Source organism: Mirounga leonina, unplaced genomic scaffold (assembly GCF_011800145.1).
Source record: "Mirounga leonina isolate KUSES-001 unplaced genomic scaffold, KU_Mleo_1.0 Mir_151, whole genome shotgun sequence".
Classification (NCBI taxonomy): Eukaryota; Metazoa; Chordata; class Mammalia; order Carnivora; family Phocidae; genus Mirounga; species Mirounga leonina.
This window is the reverse complement of record NW_023270377.1, coordinates 25,798,654-25,821,897: the sequence shown is the minus strand read 5'-3', so window position 1 is coordinate 25,821,897 and position 23,244 is coordinate 25,798,654. Positions and strand designations below refer to the sequence as shown.

The following is a 23,244-nucleotide window of genomic DNA, read 5'->3' as shown; positions in this document are numbered from 1 at the left end:
CGGCTCAGTTTTCCTAATATTTTTAAGAAACTGAAGATATATTATTTCCATTTGCTAAGCAATTCCTGAATTCCTTATGCAAGTGATCTATAAACAAAAAAGCACTGCATATATTTATTAATTACCTTCTTTTTAAAATATTACCTTCTAACTGATCTACCTTCTAAGTGATATAGAAAGTGTATCAGTCATTGGAATATGCTAATGTTGATATAATGACACTTTAACACAGAAATGGCAAATAATATAGCTTGTCTGCTACCATTCTTCCCCTCATTTGTGGCAAACATTGAAAATTAGCCATAGTATTCCCTTCCCAAGCCCAGACATCAAACTCTCTCAAACAGCACTTCAGACAGCCAACAGCCACTACCAATCAATTGCAGTAGGCAGGAGAGAGATGGAAAATATTTGCCTTTCTTCAGTGGCTTGAAAGAATACATACACCACAGGGCGCCTGGGTGGCTCAGTTGGTTGGGCAACTGCCTTCGGCCCAGGTCATGATCCTGGAGTCCCGGGATCGAGTCCTGCATCGGGCTCCCTGCTCGGCAGGGAGTCTGCTTCTCCCTCTGACCCTCCACCCTCTCACGCTGTCTCTCTGTCATTCTCTCTCTCTCAATAAATAAATAAAAATCTTTAAAAAAAAAAAAAAGAATACATACACCACATAAAGAAGAATGAGCTATAAAGAAAAAACATATAATCAAGGACCATACAAGTTTAAAGCAAATAAATGACTTCAGGTTTGCTTATTTGTGTTGTGAAAGATAGGTTTCACTCATCCACTTCACGATGGAGTTTATGGAATTATGAATCAGATGACATTAAGTTGAGGGCCAGATATACTAATTAAAAAATATAGTATATGATACATATATATATTATATATATCTATTACTATATGACTTGGCATTTTACAAAATGGACTCAGCAATACCATAATTTGTTGTGCCAAATTTTTCTTTTATCATATCAAATCAATTAAGAATAGCCACTGCTCCTTTGAAATGTTTTTTTATATCTGTTACATTCCATTCTTTACAACCTTACATCTGGACTAGGATAACAGCCTCTTAACTGATCTCTGTTTATCCAATCCCTTCCCAGAGTAAACTGTCTTGTTCAAAGGCACCAAGTCAATCTTTCAAAAATAATACTTTAATCATTTTACTTCCCCACTCTACAATCATCACTGATTCCTCAGTTGTCATGATCATTTGAATCATCGTCATCATCATTCACATTTGATGAGGACTTACATGCCAGGCACTGAGCTAAGTACCTTTCAATGTGTTATCTTATTTAATATCAACACAACTATATAAGGTAACCCAATTTTTTCCCCTTCACTGTTTGATCCATCTGATGACTTAATCTGAGGTTACTCACTGCCCCAAGGCAGACCTCCAGTGGAAGACTGCTTAATGGTCACAAATTCCTCCCATTCCTCCTAAAGGTGAAGTCTGCAATTCTCTCCTAAAGGTGAAGTCTATACCTCCTTGAATCTGGGCTGGCCATGTGACTTTCTTTGCTCCACCATAGAATGCAGTGGAGATGTTATTGAGACCTAGGGCCTAGGCCTCAAGAGACTTCCCAACTTCCTCTTTGTCATCTTGGAACACTGAACTCAAGTGCCATGTAAGGAAGCCATCTAGCTAGTGCAGAGGGAAAGGCCACAGAAGAACTGAACCTCCTCAGGCAACAGCCAGCACTACCTGCCAGATGAGTAAGTGAGGCTAGTTTCTTCCAGCTCAACTGACCCTCCAGCTAAATGTAGCCACATGAAAGCAGCCCTACGTTTATGGGTAAAGAAAATGAGGCAGTGACTGACTTACACAATACTACACACTATTATTAAGAAGTAGAACTAAGATTTCAATCCAAACAATACGTCTTCCAGAACCCATACATGAAACTACTAAACGTGTTGCTTCCCCATAGGAAATAATTTTTAGGCTCTTTAGAATTTGATACCTTCCAGATGTATCTACAATTACATAAAGCCTATTTTCTCAAAGAAATAATGGCGTACATTCTATGTATCTCTGAGTCAACCCATAAAAGTCCCCAGGGCACAGAACTATTGCAGCAAAGTGAGAAAATCCTCAACCAATATACTTCTACTGTGTAGAGTAAATGCTCCAACATGTGGAGCTGAAGTCAGTGAGGCACAGAAGAGTTGACCTCCCAGTAGAATAAGAATACATTCAGGCCCTTAAGACATCTCCCCTTCTCCATTTAATCAGATACCTCCTGTATCATGAAATTAATTTATTTTCTATTTCAAAGTCATTTTTGTTACCCGAATTCAGATTTTTCTTCTCCCTGCCCTTAATGTAGAAGAGAATATTATATCTTAATTTGCCTAAATTTATCTCTTGTGTTGCAATTTAATTTGGAAATGTGTGCCTTGCTGCCCCAATAGGAATTTAAATTTCTATAACACCATGTCTTTATTTTCCTTTAAAATTCTTAAATTATTTGCTCACAAAAAGAGCCTGCACACACATTAAAGTTTATAAACCTAATCATTCCACATTTTAAAAAGTAAATGAAAACCTGAAAATGGAATTATTATATATACCTTAACTTATATAACTTAATTATTTTATTAAACCAACTATCTTATGATTTGATAATCTATAAAATCACAAAGATGAGAATTGACTATCAAATACCAAGAAACACTACTTGTACAAATTTGCCTTGAAAGATACATTAAAGAACACAGAAGAACAGAATTTGTAATAGGAATAGTTCTAAGGGGTTAATATCCAAAATATATATATATAAAAAAAAAAACCATACAACTCAACACCAAAATAACAAAAATATGATTTTAAAAATGAACACAGGAACACCATAGATGATCTAGATAGTATAATGCTAAGCAAAATAAGCCAGAGAAAGAAAAATACCATACGATTTTGTTCATGTGGAATTTAAGAAACAAAACAAAACAAAAATTAAGAGACAAACCATAAAACAGACTCTTAACTATAGAGAACAAACAGATGGTCACCAGAGGGGAGGCAGGTGGGGGATGGGTGAAATAGGTTAAGGGGATTAAGAGTACACCTGTGATGAGCACTGAGTAATATATGGGGCTGCTGAATCACTATACTGTACACCTGAAACTAATATAACACTGTATGTTAACTACACTGGAATTAAAAACATTTTAAAAAATGAACATAGGACCTGAATAGACATTTTTCCAAAGAAGACACACAGATGGCCAACAGATACATGAAAAGATATTCAAGATCAATCAGAGAAATGCAAATCAAAACCAAAATGAGTTATCACCTCGTATCAATTAGAATGGCTAGTATAAAAAAGACAATACATAACAAGTGTTGGCCAGAATGTGGAGAAGGGAACCCGCATGCACTGTTGGTGGGAATGTAAACTGTTGCAGCTGCTATGAAAAACAGTATGGAGGTTTCTCAAAAAATTAAAAATAGAAATACCATACAACCGAGTAGTTCCACTTCCCTAGTATTCAGCTGAAGAAAACAAAAACACTAATTCAAGAAGATATATGCATCCCTATGTTTACTGCAGCATTATTTACAATACCCAAAATGTGGAAGCTACCTAAGTGTCTATTGATAGGCAAATGGATAAAGATAAGGTATGTATATGTATATGGAATATTACTCAGCCAGAAAAATATAATGGAATCTTGCCATTTGCAACAACATGGATGAATCTAAAGGGTATCATGCTAAGTGAATTAAGTCAGTCAGAGACACATACCATATGATTTCACTTATATGTAGAATTTAAAAAACAAATGAACAAGAAAAAACAAAAATGACTCATAAATACAGAGAACAAACTAATGGTTGCCAGAGGGGAAGGGAGTGAGGAGAATGAGCAAAATAGGTGAAGGGATGAGTGGATGGATAGATAGACAGACAGATAGATGAATAGGATAGGATAGGAAAGGAATAGTTCTTCCTTATTCATAAGGGTTATAATATTTATTCTTAATTATAAATTTTACCTCAATTTGTAAACATGTTAGGCCTAATTATTGGGGTGCCTGGGTAGCTCCGCTGGTTAAGCATCTGGCTCCTGATTTTGGCTCAGGTCATGATCTCAGGGCCATGAGATCGAGCCCTGCGACAGGCTCCAAGGTCAGCGGGGAATCTGCTTGAGATTCTCTCTCACAGTGCCTCCCCCTGCTCACAGGCTCTCTCTCTCAAATAAATAAATCATTAAAAAAATAGATTAGAATAGAATAATTTTTATGATTAGCATCCTATATACACTATTTGTGCCCAATTTCCCACAACATGTTTCTATAAAAAACTGTATCCAGAATTTTAACCTTGGATGCCAGAAGCCTCTGTGTCCTTCTGTCCCAGTGGGATAAAGAATTCCCCTGCCAGGAGTTAATCAGGGTGGCTCCTGTTAACCTAAGGCTGAGACACTAACAGGTTAGGGCCTGAGGTTGCATGGTGATTGATACTCTTATCAAGAAGAAGCTGAAGAAGCATATTATGGCCAAATAAACATTTTTTTCTTTAATTCTTAATTGAAAATGAAATTGTACTTTAAAGAAAGCTTGTGGCCACATTTACATTTTAAGATTTATACTAGAATATTATTCTGGAAAACATATTCATATCTTATCAATGCCTGCCAATGCATTTTCCTGGATCTGAAGATATTTCTATACTTTGGGTAGATCAAGCAATATTATATCAAGCATAAAAAGGCACAGATTCTCCAAGAATAAACTAAAGTGTTATAGTAATGAGTAAGATTAGACAGCAAAATATGTGATTCAGCTAGAAGAATAAGAAAGCCAAAAAAATTAAAATAGCTTTAGAAACTACATGGATTTTAACAATTGTTGCTATGGGCCGAGATTTCATAGAAAGGAGGAGCTTTGCTGAAACTCATACAAGAAGGAGTGTTAAGATTCAGCATTAACATTTAAAAGAAAACTACAAAGTTGTACTTCCATTTATTTAAGTAGTGCTAAATATGTTTATCTTTTCATTCCACGTGGCACTTCAGTTTCCCCATATAAGATGGGGTATATTAAATAAGAAATAAATTTATGTTTTAAGTTAAAACAATGCCTTGCACATAATTCTTTAATAAATATTAGCTATGATTATTTGACATTCTCATAGAGATGGGTATTGTGAAAAGGGCAAAATCAAGAAAAATGCATACTCGTTTATGCTTTTTATTAATTTTGCCCAGCAAACTTGATCATAACCTCTGCAAATAAGAATTCTAAATAATCATTCCAATCTTTATACCTTTCTTTCTTTCATCTTTATTGCTCCGGCAGAACAAGCAGTGTAACAGTTGCTTGTGGAAATGTGGAGGAGAAAAAGGGTACATAATGAACTCACAGAACTGGCTAAGGAAGTTTTTAGGCAGAGCATGCTCGAAGTACCAACTAGTTTCATTTAACTGCCTATGATAAATTATGGATGGAATAGGATGAGATCAAAGTAGAGCTGTTAAATTTTCAAACAGAATTTAGAGGAAATACAGAACCAAGACTTGCTGGTTCAAAAAATAAGATTGTTTCCCATTTCTGGCCACTCCAGAGAGCAAAAGGTTCACACAGTAAGAAATGATATCAACGCACAGACCAAATCCAGGGAATTGCCAGTAAAACTGGCCTCAGTATTAAGATCTCACGGGTAGGACTGCAAGACCCTTTGTTAAAACCTTAGAAAGGTTTGAGGCATGGTGATAAATCCTGGCATCGATCAAGAATTCTATCTAAGAATTTCTAAGGTTTTATTTTTAAGTAATCTCTATACCCATGTTAACATGGGGCTCAAACTTACAACTTGGAGATCAAGAGTCACATGTTCTACCAACTGAGCCAGCCAGGTGCTCTGAGGTTTCTAAAAATCTTAAAGGAGAGTTTCAATGATCTTCTCTGCTAGACAAAAGTGCTTCTAAGTATCTTAGGCATACCGTCCCACTGCACCCTCCACACAAAGTCGAAAATTGAGAAGGACCTGTCTTGAAGAGATCTGTAGATATGACTTCTGTTCAGTGGAGTTTATTTTAATGTGATACATAAGAAGTCTACAAAGTTTTAATGACTGGAACTTGGACTAAGAAATAGTTCAAAATTAAAAGGACTTTGGGCCTTCAGCCTTTTTCAGTTAGGAAGCATGCTGAGAAAACTGAAACACGCAAAAAGGGGATCTTTTTAATGGAAAAGAAAAGATGACAGAATATAGCCAAGAGCTCAGAGGGCAGACATAACAGCTACAAAAACCACTTCCAGAGAAACAGACCCACATCAACAAACCTGTAACATGTGCCTAACTATGTATTTCAGAACTGCTATCTTCCTCCCATTTCCCCATCTGAGCAGTGTCTATTCTGATTATCCCTATCTCACTATGTTACATTGGGTATGTGTAAAGGAAGGAATTTAATTACATTAGTTTACAAGTCACAGTCTTTCAATCCAGGGGAACCATATTTGAGGATCTATACCCAAAGAACCATATGTGAAGGACCTACACCTTAAAAGTCTCATTTTAGGGGTGCCTGGCTGGCTCAGTCAGTAGAGAATGTGACTCTTGATCTTGGGGTCATGAGTTCAAGCCCCACATTAGGGATAGAGTTTACTTTTAAAAAATTTTTTAAATAAAAAAAAAAAAAGAAAGAAAAAGTCTCATTTCAGATACCTGGGCATGATTTAATATGATAAAATTCAAGACGTTAAGCCTGAGTTTAATGAGGTAATGGTATGAGACACAGAGGACTTTAGGGAAGAGATTAAGTATTTTTTACATATGAGAGGTCAATAAATGGGAACAAGAGAATGGACTGTGGTAGTTAGCCTCCAATGATGGCTTCCAATGAACCACGTCTCCCTCCCAGTATTCTTGCCCTTGAATAGTTGCTCCCATATTAAATCCCATACTGATTCACTTTACCCAATAAAATTGAACAGAAAAGCTCTATACTGCTTCAAGGCCTAAGTCTTAAGAAGGACGGGCAGCTTTCATATTTGCATTTTTGAGAGCCTGGGCCACCATGTAAAACTACTCTGCTAAAGAAACCATGTGAAAAGACCACATGAAAAGGCCTGAGACTACATAAAGAGAAAAAGAAGCCCAGGTCACCAGTCCATTCAAGCCTCCAAATGACTACAACCCCAGTCACCATCTTATTGCAACTGTATGAGACCTTAGGTTAAACTGAAGGAAGAACCACTCAGGCAATTGACAGAATCGTGAAAGATAATTGTTTTAAACAACTAAATTTTGGAATGGTTTATTATACAACGGTAGATGATGAAAATAAAAAGATTGGGGTAACGCTGAATGTGTAGCATGGGCTACATTCCTACTTCTATGGTGAAGAAAATACATAACATGATGAATTTTCACATATGTATATACCTGGTAACCACCACCACCACTAATATGAAGCAGTTCCAACAACCCAGAAACCTTGGTTACGTCCTTTGCTGATCAATCCCCACCCCCTGAATTGAAGTCACCACAACTGTAATTTGTATAAACACCAGTAAGTTTTGTCTGTATTTATCACAGACTATGTACTCTTTCCTTTCACTCAACATGTCTAGGAGATATATCTATATTTTTTTATCAGTAGTCCATCCTTTTTATTGCTGTATGTATACATACCACAATTCTCCTGGTGATGGACATTTTTTTTTTTTTTTAAGATTTTATTTATTTGAGAGAGAGCATGAACAGGGGGAGGGGCAGAGGGAGAAGGTGAAGCAGACTCCTCACTGTGCAGGGAGCCTGATACAGGGTTCAATCCCAGGACCCTGGGATCATGACCTGAGCCGAAAGGCAGATGCTTAACCAACTGAGCCACTCAGGTGCCCGAGGTGATGGATATTTAGATTGCTTTCTGTTTGGGGCTAATAATGAGTAAAGTGGTTATGACGATTCTTATACAAGTCTTTTTGTGTACATATGTATTCATTTCTCCTGGGAAAGTTCCTAACAGTGGAATTTCTAAGTTAGAAGGGCAGATGCATGTAGTGGTATCTTGTAATTTTAATTGCATTCCCTTGATGAGTAATGATTTTAAACACATTTTCACAGGCTTATTGGCCATACTATCCTCTTTTAAGAAAGATTTGTTCAACTTTTATGCCAATGCTTTTTATTTAAAAATTCTTGTGGTAAAATACACATAGAATTTATTATTTGAACTATTTTAAAGTGTACAACTGTTTATTTTTAATTGGGCTGTTTGTCTTTTTCTTGTTTTTTAGGCATTTAAAATGTATACATATATATTCAAGATACAAAATCTTTATTGGATATATCCATTGTAAATGTCTTCAGTGTACATTTTGACTTTGTTAATGCTGCCTTTAATATAAATAAGTTAATAATTTTAACAAAGTCCAAATTAATAATTATTTCTTTTAGTGCTGTGTCCTGTTTAAGAATGACTATTGCAGGGCACCTGGGTGAATCAGGTGGTTAAGTGACCAACCCTAGATTTTGTCTGAGGTCATGATCTCAGAGTCATGGGATCGAGCCCTGCCTGCATCAGGCTCCACGCTCAGCGGGGAGTCTGCCTGAGATTATCCCTCTCCCTCTGCCCCTCTCCCATGCTCTAAAATAAATAAATCTTGAAAAAAATAAATGACTATCCCAAAAATATAAAGATATTCTCCTATGTGTTCTTCTAGCTTTATTGTTTCCCTTTCGTATTAGGTCTATGATTCACCTTCCATTTTTGTGAAGGTCAGTACATATTTGTAGCTGAGTAGTTAGCTCTCCTAGTCCATTTCCTGCCTGTAAAATTTTGGCTATCCAACAACTTTCTTTCATTTCATCCAGTCTCTGCCCCTTTTAGTCTAAGCTGGTACTGTTTCTGTTAATATAAGATTCTCAAAAGCCTTGTGGCTTTTATCAGGAGGATAAGATTCTCAAAAGCCTTGTGGATATATATCAAGAGGATCCATGTCATTAGACAAGAGGGTTCCCCCCAGGCCTCTTCTGGATAACCCTATTATTCTTTGAATTCTACTAATATGGTTGATTGGATCTCTGCCTCACATGCCTAATCTCTCCAGCAAAAGTTTGTCCAGCCACACCCTTGGATTCTCTCCAGCGTACGCTATATGGTTTTTGTTTGGTTTTGGCAACAGGATTAAAAATTTCCAAATTATCAAGGTATGTTTCCTTTTTGGTTAACAATTACTTCCCCAATTTATCTATATCCTCTAATATTTTACTATAAAGAGAAACTACACTGTAAATTCCAAACTTTGATAATTTCCTCAGCTAAATATTTAAGAATTCAATGCTTAGAAGTTTTATTTTCCATTCAACAGAATATTTTCAGCCAAGTTTTCTAGAACCTTATAACAAGGATCATCTTTCTTCCAGTTTCTAATATTGCCTTCTAAAATCTTATCAAAAGTAACTTTAATGCTCACATTTCTAGAAACATTCTGTTCATGACAATGTATGTATTCTCTAAGATGACAGCATCTTTGGGGCACCTGGGTGGCTCAGTCGTTAAGCGTCTGCCTTCGGCTCAGGTCATGATCCCAGGGTCCTGGGATGGAGCCCCGCATCAGGCTCCCTGCTCAGGGGGAAGCCTGCTTCTCCTTCTCCCACCCCCCCACTTGTGTTCGCTCTCTCGCTGTGTCTCTCTCTGTCAAATAAATAAAATATAAAAAAAAAAAAAAATGACAACACCTTTGTCTTCCATCCTTTTCACTTCTTTCTGAACTCTCATCAGAATCTAGGCTCACCTCAAAATTCTTCCAGCCTCTAACACATTACATAATTCCAAAATCACTCCCACAGTTTTATCATTTATTACAGCAGGACCTCAACTCCTGGTAGCAAACTCTGCATTAGGTTCCTAGGGATGTCATAAAAAATTGTGGCTCAAACCACAAAAGTTTATTTCTCATTGTTTTGGAGGCCTGATGTCCAAAACTGAGGTGTTGGCAGGGCTGAGCTTCCTGTGAAGGCTCTATGGGAGAATTGTTCCTTCCCTCTTTCAGCTTCCGGTGGCTCCTGGTGTTCCATGGCTTCTTCTAACATAATTCCAATCTATGCCTCCATCCTCACATAGTCTTCTTCTTTGTGTCTCTATGCCTCCAATTTCTCTACTTCTTTTATAGGCTCATAGGCCTACCTTAAATCCAAAATTATCTTATCTCAAATCTTTAACTCAATTACATCTACAATGACCCTATTTCCAAATAAGGTCAATGTATTAGTTTGCTAGGTCTGCCATCACAAAGTACCACAACCAAGTGGTTTAAACAACAGACTTACTGTTTCATATTCCTGGAGGCTAGAAGTCAGATCAAGGTGTCAGTAAAACTGGTTTCTTTTGAGTACTAAAAGGAAGAACCCGTTCCATGCCTTTCCCCTAGCTGCTATTTTTTTTGCTGCCCATCTTTGACATTCCTTGGTTAATCGAAGAATAACTCTGATCTCAATCTTCATCTTCACATGATGTTCATCCTGTGTATCTATTCCTGAATTCTCCTTTTTACAAGGATATCAGTCACACTGGATTAGGGCCCATCCTAATCACCTCATCTTAACTAATAACATCGGCAACAACCCTATTTCCAAATAAGCTCACATACTGAAATACTAGGAGTTAGCACTTCAACATATGAATTCTGATGGACACGATTCAATCCGTTAACAGTCACATTCATAGGTACCAGGAGTTAGGGCATGGACATATCTTTTGTGGGAGAGACAGAATTATGCCCACTACAGTTGTGTCTTTTTTTCTTCCAACACTTTGAATATTTCATTCTATTCTCTTTTTGCTTACATGTTTTCTGATGAGAAGTCAGCTGTAATTCATATACTTATTCTTCTATAGGTCAGATTTTTTTTTTCCTCTGCCTTTCTTCAAGATTTTCTGTCTTTGGTTTTTTGCAGGTTGAACTTGTTATGCATAGGTATTTTACTTTTTGTTGTTTTTTTGGCATTTGTCCTGCTTGATGTCCTCCTGCTTGAGTTTTCTGGATGTGGTTTAGTGCTTGCCATTAACTTTAGAACTTTCTCATGCATTATTACTTCAAATATTTTTTCTGCTCCATTCTTCTACTCATCCTAGTACTCCAATAACGCATCTGATAGACCTTCTGAAAATACCCTCAAATTCTTAGATGTATTGTTTTTTCATTCATTTTTCTCTTTGCATTTCAGTTTGTGAAGTTTTATATTTGCCTTACCCAAGCTTGATTCTTTCGTCAGTCATATTTAGTCTACAGATGAGGCTATGAAAGTTATGCTTCATTTTGGTTGCAATGTTTTTGATTTCTAGCATTTACTTTTGATTCTTAAAAGTTTACATCTCTCAAGAGGTCCAAGATGGTGGAGGAGTAGGAGACCTTAGTTTTGTCTGATCCCAGGAATTCAGCCAGATAGCTATTAAAACATTCTGAACCCCTGCAAACTCAACCAGAGATCTAAGAAAAGAATAGCTGCAACTCTACAAATAGAAAAGAGACCACTTTCTGCAAGGTAGGAGGTGCGGAGAAGTAAATCTGAGGCAACAGATCAAAAGACAAATCATGCGGGGGGCGGAGGGGAACCTCCCTAAGCCAACTACTTGAAAATTATATAGCAGCAGAGCACAAAATCAGAACTTTTAGAAGTTTGCTCTGGCGAGGGACATCACTGCCTAAAAGGTGCTCAGGTGGCAAAGCAGGAGAGAATCCTTGGTAGGACAGTGTGGTCTCAGGATCCTCAGGGTGACAGGAAGACTGGGAGCTCTCGGGCATCAAAATGGGGAAGCTGGCTGCAATTAGTGAGTCCAGGAGTGGACTCTCAGCTCAGGAATGCCATGAACTGTGAAACACGGCATGGTCCAGCAACCGCTCTCTGAGCAGGGGCCCAGCAAGCAGCATAACCACAGGAAGAGAACCCCCACCATCCCGGTGGTGGAGTGTCACCAGTGCACGCCGCAGGAGTCTTCAGGGTTTGGAGATTCAAAACGGGATTGCAGGCCAGCGATAGAAATGCATGCTCACAGGCTGGGTGAGCACAGAGTGTGGACAAAGATCAGGGAGACAGGAGTGACTCAATGCTTTTCACAGAGGGCACACTGAGAAGTGGGGCCCCAAGCTTTCAGCGCCTCGGCTGGAGAATGGGAGGCTGCCATTTTCATTTGTATCTTCTAAAGCAGCACAGAAAGCCTTCAGGGAACAAAAGCCACATAGAGCAATATGGAGATTACTTAACCTGGCCCCTGGCAACAGCAGGGCCATTCCACCCAGGACAAAGACACCGGAGAATCAGCGCAACAGTCCTCTCCCCTAGAAGATCAGCAAGAACATCCAGCTAAGACCAAGTTTACTGATCACACAGAACTGCAAAACTCCAGTGCGAACGGAAAATAGTATATAGAATTCATGGTTTTTTTCCACGATTCCTTAGTCTTAAGATTTAAATTTTTTTTCTCTTTCCTTCTTCAACAAATTTCTTTTTTTATCAACTTTTAAAATTTTTTTTAATTTCTAAATTAAAAATTCTTTAAATTTTTAATTTAATTTAATTTATTAAATTAAAATTAATTTTAATTTAATTTTTAAATTTCATGTTATAGTTACAATCTATCCTTTCATTGTATTATTTTTGTATATACATAAGGTTTTCTTTCTTTACAATTTTGGAACATAGTTTCTTCTAATAAACAGACCAAAATACACACGAAATCTCATGTATTGCTCTGTCCTCTTCACCTGTCTGATCATATTCTTTTTCTTTTTTTTGTCTTTTTAAGTTTTAATCTTTACAGTTAGATTCTAGGCTTTCAATATATTTAACTTTATTTTTGTATAAGTTTTTCTTTCTTTACAATTTTGGGATGTAGTTTCTTCTAACAGACAAAAAAAAAAAAAACACCCAGGATTCAGTGTATTGCTCTGTTCTGTTCACCTGTCTGATTATATATATATTTTTTTTTATTTTAATTTTTTTTGGTTTCAAGTCTCTTCTGATTTGTTTAGTGTATATTGCTCTGGGGTCAGAGTTGCCATTTTAATCTCTTCTCTCATTCATCTATTCTTCTCTGGAAATAATGACAAAATGGAAAAATCACCTCAGAAAAGAGAAGAAGAGGCAGTACTGACTGCCAGGGACCTAATCAGTATGAATAGAAGTAAGACGTAGGAACTAGAATTCAGAATAATGATTGTAAAGATACTAGCTGGGCTGAAAAAAGCATAGAGGACACTAGAGAATCCCTTTCTGGAGAAATAAAAGAACTAAAATCTAATCAAGTCAAGATAAAAAAGGCTACTAAGTAGATGCAATAAAAAATGGAGGCTCTAACTACTAGGATGAATAAGGCAGAAGAATTAGTGATACAGAAGACAAATGATGGAAAATAAAGAAGCTGAGAAAAAGAGACATAAACAACTACTGGATTATGAGGGGAGAATTCAAGAGATAAGTGATACCATAAAGCAAAATAATTTTAGAATAACTGGGATCCTAGAAGAAGAGGAAAGAGAGACAGGGGCAGAAGGTATACTGGAGCAAATTATAGCGGAGACCTTCCCTAATCTGGGGAAGGAAACAGGCATTCAAGTCCAGGAGGATTTTGAGAGAATCCCCCCTCAAAATCAATAAAAATAGGTCAACAACTCAACATATAACAGTGAAAATTGCAAATCTCAGAGACAAAGAGAAAATCCTGAAAGGAACTCAGGACACGAGGTCCATAATGTACAAGTGTAGAAACATTAGACTGACAGCAGACCTATCTACAGAGACCTGGCAGGCCAGAAAGGACTGGCATGATATACTGAGGGTGCTAAGTAAGAAAAACATGCAGCAAAGAATACAATACCCAGCAAGGATGTCATTCAAAATAGAACGAGAAATAAAACCTTTCAGGACAAACAGAAACTAAAAGAATATGTGATCACTAAGCCAAACATGCAAGAAATATTAAAGGGGATCCATTAAGCAAAGAGAGCCCAAAAGTCATACACCAGAAAGTAACAGAGACAGTATACAGAAACAATGACTTTACAGGTAATACAGTGGCACTAAATTCATAACTTTCAATAGTAACTCTGAATGGGGCGCCTGGGTGGCTCAGTTGGTTAAGCGACTGCCTTCGGCTCAGGTCATGATCCTGGAGTCCCGGGATCGAGTCCCGCATCGGGCTCCCTGCTCGGCAGGGAGTCTGCTTCTCCCTCTGACCCTCCCCCCCTCATGTGCTCTCTCCCATTCTCTCTCTCAAATAAATAAATAAAATCTTAAAAAAAAAAAAAATAGTAACTCTGAATGTAAATGGGCTAAATGCCCCAATCAAAAGACACAGGGTATCAGATTGGATAAAAAAGCAAGAAACATCAATATGCTGTCTACAAGAGACACATTTTAGACCCAAAGACACCTCCAGATTGAAAGTAAGGGGGTGGAAAACCATTTTCATGCTAATGGACATCAAAGAAAGCTGGGGTGGCAATCTTTATAGCAAATTAGATTTTAAACCACAGATTGTAATAAAAGATGAGGAAGGAAACTATGTCATAATTAAAAGGTCTATCCAACAAGAAGATCTAACAATTGTAAATAGTTATGCCCCTAACATGGGAGCAGCCAATTATATGAGCCAATTAATAACAAAATCAAAGAAAAACATTGTTAATAATACAATAATAGTAGGGGACTCTAACACCCCCCTCATTGCAATGGACAAATCATCTAAGCAGAAGATCAACAAGGAAACAAGGGCTATGAATGACACACTGGACCAGATGGACTTCACAGATATGTTCAGAACATTCCATCCTAAAACAACAGAACACACATTCTTCTCGAGGGCACATGGAACATTCTCCAGATCAGATCACATACTGGGTCACAAACCAGGTCTAACCAGTACCAAAAGATTGGGATCATTCAAAGCATATTCCCATGGCTTTGAAACTGGAACTCAATCACAAGAGGAAATTTGGAAAGAACTCAAATACCTGGAGGCTAAAAAGCATCCTACTAAAGAATGAATGGGTCAACCAGGAAACTTTACAAAGAAGAATTTTTTAAAAATTCATGGAACAAATGAAAATAAAACACAACTGTTCAAAACCTTTAGGATGCAGCAAAGGCAGTCCTAAGAGGGAAGTATATAGCAATACAAGCCTTTCTCAAGAAACAAGAAAGGTCTCAAATACACAACCTAACCTTATACCTAAAGGAGCTGGAGAAAGAACAGCAGATAAATTCTAAAACCAGCAGGAGAAGAGAATTAATAAACATTAGAGCAGAAATCAATGAAATAGATGGAATAGCATAATAGAACAGATCAACGAAACTAGGAACCGGTTCTTTGAAAGAACTAACAAAATTGATAAACCCCTGGACAGACTTAACAAAAAGAAAGGAGAAAGGACCCAAATAAATAAAATCATGAATGAAAGAGGAGAAATCACAACCAACACCAAAGAGATACAATTACAAGAACATATTATGAGCAACTATATACCAACAAATTAGGCAATCTGGAAGAAACGGATGCATTCCAAGAGACATATAAACTACCAAAACTGAAACAGGAAGAAATAGAAAACCTGAACAGACCCATAATCAGCAAGGAAATTGAAGCAGGAATCAAAAATCTCCCAACAAACAAGGGTTCAGGGGTGGATGGCTTCCCAGGGGAATTCTATCAAACATTTAAAGAAGAATTAACTCTTTCTATGAGGCCAGCCTTACCTTGATCCAAAATCAGACAAAGACCCCACCAAAAAGAATTACAGACCAATATTCCTGATACACATGGATGCAAAAATTCTCACCAAGATACTAGCCAATAGGATCCAACAATACATTAAAAGAATTATTCACCATGACCAAGAGGGATTTATTCCTGGGCTGCAAGGGTGGTTCAACATCTGCAAATCAATCAATGTGATACACTGCATTAATAAAAAAAAGGACAAGAACCATATGATCCTCTCAATAGATGCAGAAAAAACATCCTTTCTTGATTAAAATTCTTCACAGTGTACACACTGATAGAGGGAACATACCTCAATATCATAAAGGCCATATACAAAAAGCCCACAATTTCAATGGGAAAAAACTGAGAGCTTTTCCCCTAAAGTCCGGAACATGGCAGGGATGTCCACTCTTACCACTGCTGTTCAACATAGTACTAGAAGTCCTGGCTTCAGCAATCAGACAACTTAAAAAAGAAATAAAAGGCATCCGAATCGGCAAAGAACTCAAACTCTCACTCTTCACAGATGACGTGATACTCTGGAAAACCCAAAAGACTCCACCCCAAAATTGCTAGAACTCATACAGCATTTCAGCAACGTGGCAGGATATAAAATCAATGCACAGAAATCAGTTGCATTTCTATACACTAATAATGACAGAGAAGAAAGAGAAATTAAGGAGTTGATACCATTTACAATTGCACCCAAAACCATAAGATACCTAGGAATAAACCTAACCGAAAAGTGAAAGGATCTGTGCTCAGAAAACTATAGAACACTCTTGAAAGAAATTGAGGAAGACATAAAGAAATGGAAAAACGTTCCACACTTATGGACTGGAAGAACAAATATTGTCAAAATGTCTATGCTATCTAGAGCAAACTATACATTCAATGCAATTCCTATCAAAATACCATCAACTTTTTTCACAGAGCTGGAACAAATCATCCTAAAATTTGGATGGAACCAGAAAAGACCCCAAATAGCCAAAGGAATGTTGAAAAAGAAAACCAAAGCTGGTGGCATCACAATGCCAGACTTCAAGGTATATTACAAAGCTGTAATCATCAAGACAGTATGGCACAAAAAAGACAGAGATCAGTGGAACAGAATAGAGAACCCAGAAATGGACCCTCAACCCTATGGTCAACTAATCTTTGACAAAGCAGGAACAAATATCCAATGGAAAAAGACAGTCTCTTCAACAATCGGTGTTGGGAAAATTGGACAGCCACATGTAGAAGAATGAAACTGGACCATTTTCTTACACTATACACAAAAACAGACTCAAAATGGATGAAAGACCTAAATGTGGGATAGGAATCCATCAGAATCCTGGAGGAGAACACAGGCAGCAACATCTGTGACTTTGAGAGCAGCAACTTCTTACTAGCCATGTCTCCAAAGGCAAGGGAAACAAAGGGAAAGATAAAAATGAACTTTTGTACTTCATCAAGATAAAAAGCTTTTGCACAGCAAAGGAAACAGTCTGACAAAACCAAAAGACAACCCACAGAATGGGAGAAGATATTTGCAAATGTTTTATCAGATAAAGGGTTAGTATCTAAAATCTATAAAGAACTTATCAAACTCAACACCCAAAGAACACATAATCCAATCAAGAAATAGGCAGAAGATATGAACAGACATTTCTCCAAAGACATACAAATGGCCAAAAGACACATGAAAAAAATGCTCCATATCACTCGGCATCAGGGAAATACAAATCAAAACCACGATGAGATACCACCTCACACCGGTCAGAATGGCTAAAATTAGCAAGTCAGGAAATGACAGATCTTGGTGAGGATGTGGAGAAAGGGGAACCCTCTTACGCTGTTGGTGGGAATGCAAAGTGGTGCAGCCACTCTGGAAAACAGTATGGAGGTTCCTCAAAAGTTAAAAATAGAACTCCCTATGACCAAGCAATTGTACTACTGGGTATTTAATGCAAAGATACAAATGTAATGATCCAAAGGGGCACCTGCACCCCAATGTTATCCACAATAGCCAAACTATGGAAAGAGTCCAGATGTCCATTGACAGATGAATGGATAAAGAAGATATTGTGTGTGTGTGTGTGTCTGTATACACACACACACACACACAATGGAATACTACTCAGCCATCAAAAAAAATGAAATCTTGCCATTTGCAATGATGTGGATGGAACTAGAGATTATTATGCTAAGTGAAATAAGTCAATCAGAGAAAGACAATTATCATATGATCTCACTCATATGTGTAATTTAAGAAACAAAACGGATCATGGGGAAGAGAAGGAAAAATAAAACAAGACAAAATCAGAGAGGGAGACAAACCATAAGAGTCTCTTAATCACAGGAAACAAACTGATAGTTGCTGGAGGGGAGGAAGGGGGGGAATGGGGTAACTGGGTGATGGATGTTATGGAGGGCACATGATATAATGAGCATTGGGTATTATGTAAAACTGATGAATCACTGAACTCTACATCTGAAACTAATAATACATTATTTGTTAACCGAATTTTTAAAAAGTTTACATCTCTTTGCTTATAGCACCCATACATTACTTGTTTTCTACTTAGGACTTTAACATATTAATCATAGTTATTTAAGAGAATTTCAACATCTTTGTCATATCTGAGCCTGGTTCTGATGGCTTCCTTGTCTCTTCAGAGTTCCTACCATACCTTGTCATTTTTGTCATTTTTTGTTAAAAGCTGTATATGATGTCTCTGGTAACAGGATCTGAGATAAATAGAATTTTTTTTAAATTAATCTCTACACCCAACATGGAACTCGAACTCACAACCGGAGATCAAGAGTCGAATGCTCCTCTGACTGAACCAGCCAGGCACCCTGAGGTAAACAGAATTTTATTGTGAGGCATAATGTTAATCTGGCTAGGAGTGGGCTGTGTATAATATCTGCTATAGTTTTAAGTGCTAGAGGACTCAAAATTCCTCTAGTATCTTTGTTTTTGTCTTCCCTATTGACTTTTAACTTCCTTAATCACTCCTCCTCACAGTCTATGCTTTGCAGCTGTAACCTACTGTTAATAGTACCAGAATCTTGTTGGTGTGGGGTAAAGTAGGGGGGAAGGAAGCATACCAGGGGTGCCTGACTGGCTCAGTCAGTAGAAACTACAACTCTTGATCTCAGGGCAGTGAGTTCATGCTCCACGTTAGGCATGGAGCCTACTTTAAAAAAATAAGAAAAAGAAAGGAAGCATACCTACCACAGTACCATAATTTACTATAATCTCATGATTAAATCTTAGTCTTTTAGTGGGTCTGTGACTTTAACAAATGTTTCTTATTTTCCACCCTCACTGCCTGTTAGGTGAGACAGAAAGGCTACAGGGGGCAGCAGTGGAAAAAGTGCTTTTCTCACAGGTAAGCTAAGACTTCACTAAAGTCTTTTCCCTGGAAGAAAAAGCTGTGTTACAATTTCTGGGTTCATTTCATAAAAGTTATCCCTTCCCCTCCCACACCATAGCCACTGAGGATCTTCTTTGTGAGAACATAATGAGGTGCCTAGAAGTAAAGTCCATGAATGTGTGGAGGGACTTTTAAGACTATAGTCCCCAGGAGTTTTTCACTCTCAAGCTAGTCTAGTCTATACTCAGCCCCCAGTAATTCATCAAAACTACCAGTTAAGTGTTCCTACCAGTTAAGTTTATGGTTGCTGTGGCTTCTGCTCCAAGTAGGCACATCTTGGCTGTGGCTCTCTGGAGTTACTTTTCTCCCCATATTTCAGGGTGGCAGTTTGTACTGTAACCTCAATTCTTTGATGGGTCCATGAAAAGCACAGATTTTCAGTTTGTTCACTCTTTCTTATTGTAAGGGTAGAAGTGATGACTTCTCTTTATGTGTTGGAGCTGAAACCAGACGTCTTGCTAATGTCTTTACTAGTATGATGATTTTTTTCCTGCAATTATACATGTACTTGTTGCAATGAGAGTGATGATCAGCTAATTACTATATGCTACGTTGTAGCAGAACTCCCCACCTCTCCATTGCCTTTAATATAAGCTTTTCTCAGCCAGTACGTTGCTAGAGAGTTAAGTGTTATAGAAAATAATTTAAATTATTATTTTCTCAATTCTACCAAGGATGCTACGTAACTAGTACCATTCCACAAGCATAGGAGTTAATTTATTACATAAAATGGATGCCTTAGGGTATTTGAGTGATACAGTCGGTTAAGCATCCGACTCTTGGTTTCAGCTCAGGTTGTGATCTCAGGGTCGTGAGATTGAGCCCTGTGCCGGGCTCTGCACTCAGTCTGGAGTCTGTTTAAGACTCTCTCTCGCTCTCTCTCTCCCCCTGCCCCTCCACACCCCTGCACTCTCCCTCTTCCTCTCTCTAAAATAATAAATCTTTAAAAATAAGTAAAATGGATGCCTTAGCCACTTTACTTCTTAATGTTTCAATGTGTACTTCCTAAAATAAGGATATATTCTTACATGATGGCAAAAGTTACCACATTTAAGAAATTCAATATTGATACAATACTTTTATATAATCTACCACCAAAGGCACAGTTTTCTCAATTGCCCCAAGAATCCCCTCTCCCCCCTTAAAAGAATTCTGATTGGATCAAATATTCATTTAATTGTCATACATCTTTTTTTTTAATGTTTTATTTATTTATTCATGAAAGTCAGAGAGAGAGAGAGAGAGAGAGAGAGAGGCAGAGGCAGAGGGAGAAGCAGGCTCCCCGCCCAGCAGGGAGCCCAATGCGGGACTCGATCCCAGAACCCTGGGATCATGACCTGAGCCGAAGGCAGACGCTTAACCATCTGAGCCACCCAGGCGCCCCTGTCATACATCTTTTTAAAGTCTCTTTCAATCTGCCTCAGTCTTTCTTGACTTTCAAGACACTGACTTTTTCTTTTTGAAGAAGACAGGCCACTTTTCACTGTTTCTTAATAACATGCTGCTGGTTTTGGCTTTGTCTCATATTTCCTTATAATTAAATTCGGCCATCCATCCCTGGCCAAAATATGGCATACTGAAACTGTATTCTTCTTCTCATAGGCTATCTGAGTTTTGATCACCCATTGATGATTCTTTCCCAATCAGTCTTTACCATGATGACTGCATAATTCTGTAGTTGTGCTCACTCCATGTTTATTAATCAGCATTCTACTATATGGGAAAGTCCTCCCTTTCTCCTTTTTACCTATCAATTTAACTGTCAGCAGTATGGATGCATGGTTTCCTTTTTTCAATGGTTCATTACTGTCCTTAGTTATTTTGATGATCAAATAGCCCTAAATTTGGCCAGTGGCAGCCTCTGCAAACTAGCTTCTGGGTTCTTTTGATATGCCCCCCCCCCATCACTTTTTTTTAACACTACCTTGCTTTCTGGTAACATTTTGAGATATTCCAAGCTCATCTTATACCCTCTCTTCCCCACATCTGGAGGTCAGCCATTTTTTCAAACATCTCTATTTCCTTTCAACAGGGAATGGTATTAGAAAACAAGAATGAGGGCGCCTGGGTGGCTCAGTTGGTTAAGCGACTGCCTTCGGCTCAGGTCATGATCCTGGAGTCCCGGGATCGAGTCCCGCATCGGGCTCCCTGCTCGGCAGGGAGTCTGCTTTGTCCTCTGACCCTATCCCCTCTCATGTGTTCTCTCTCTCTCTCAAATAAATAAATAAAATCTTTAAAAAAAAAGAAAACAAGAATGAGTACCATTATGTACTCACTGCTCTCAGGGTAAGTATGAGTCTAGAGTGGTCATATCCAGTATGGTAGCCATTATCCATATGTGGCTATTTAAATCAAAATTAATAAAATAGAAAGTTCAGTCCCTCAGTTGCGCTAGTCACATTTCATGTGCTGAATAGCTACATGTATTTAGTTACTACTGTATTGGATAGCACAGGTATTTATGGAACATTTCCATCATTACAAGAAAATTCTATTAGACATTACTTACTGTTACACATCTTTTCACAAAGTGAATTGAGGACACACACACACACACACACACACTTGTAAGTTCTCACTCTCCATTACCTTTTAAATATGTTCCTGTGTCCACTACATTAATTCTTTCATACATCAAACAATTACTTATTGAGCATATACTATTGGGACAGTTACTGTTCAAAGCTCTGTAGGTTCAGAAATACATAGTCCCTATTTTCTAAGAACTTACAATATAATGAGAAAAACAGAAAAATAAGTGATAATAATAAAATAATGAGTTATTTTTATAACAAGGTGCTATAGTAATATCCCATAGTGGGGATGTCAAGGAAGGCTTCCTGAGAGAAAGGACATTTATTAAGTTTAGAAAGGTAAATAATTTGCAACTAAATATCCTGGCAATCTGGGGGATAAGTTAGGGGTGAGGACATGTGTTATTTTCCATCATTTTTTTCATCTCTATTCCTATTTACTTAAAATTCTTTAACTCTCCCATAACCTTTCAAAAATCTGTTTGTCTTTCAAAGCCCTTATTTTATGATGCATATCTTAATACCTCTAACCAGATAAGCCCCTTCCCCAACCCCCAAATATACTGTCTTAACTGATTTCAAAAACAAAAAAGATTTGGTTTATTTTTGTCATTCTCAATACAATGGGTAAGAACATGGGGTTTGGAATCAGACATTTTCCTTACAAGCTGTGTGACCTTGGGCAAATTACTTAATCTCTCTGCACCTCAATTTCTGCATCTAAAGGGGGGATTAACAACATCTCACAATTATATTTTGAGATAATAATAAAATAATGTACTGAAAATGCTTAGCATAATGACTGGAATATGATATAGTATGTGGTCTACCAGTAACAATAATCTCACACGTGTTTCTTCCTTGGCTTGCTGAACGAAGGCCGATCTTTACAATCTCAGGGCATATAAAGTATTCTAATAACATCTAACAAATCCCCTAAATTATTCAAGCAAATTCCTTCCAGTCAGAATATTATGGTATATTCATATGTTCAATATTTTAGGTAAACAATTCTCTGTATAATTATGAAATTACAGACTCAATTTCAAAAATATTATTTATCTATTCCTTATAGCATCTTTAAATAAAAATTAAAAATATGACTTTGTATATAAAAACTTTAAATAAAAATATTTTCCTATTAAAAACTTTCCTAAAAAGCATGTCATATAACAAAAACTAGAGGTAACTTATCTTGCCCTTTATCACAGTTTTAGGTATGTATTGAAAGATGTACATTTAACATTCTGCTAACAAATGAAAAATATGCTTTTTAAAATGCATGGTTTTAATGAAGTACATTTTAATTGTAAAAAGTGTAAGCATGGATATATAAAATTGCATTGCTTATATTCTAGACAAAGGAAAAGGCATGCTCTCCAGGATTAACAAATACCAAACCTAAAAAGGAGAGAGATGCCATTTCTTACGAAGTAACTGGCAGCTACACAGATTTTTACTTTTTTCTTTACTAAGCAAGACAAATATGTAGTACACTTGTATTTTCCTTACTACCGTTACCAGTAAAATTTTAAAATCACCACGATATGTAATTT

At 37.3% G+C, this 23,244-nt stretch overlaps 1 protein-coding gene across 11 annotated transcripts in view; it reads right to left on the bottom strand.

Annotated features, from left to right (window-relative positions):
• The window catches only part of KANSL1L (KAT8 regulatory NSL complex subunit 1 like), a 151,726-nt gene that overhangs the window by 50,898 nt on the left and 77,584 nt on the right, over window positions 1–23,244 (bottom strand). The gene's annotated exons all lie outside the window — the stretch shown is intronic.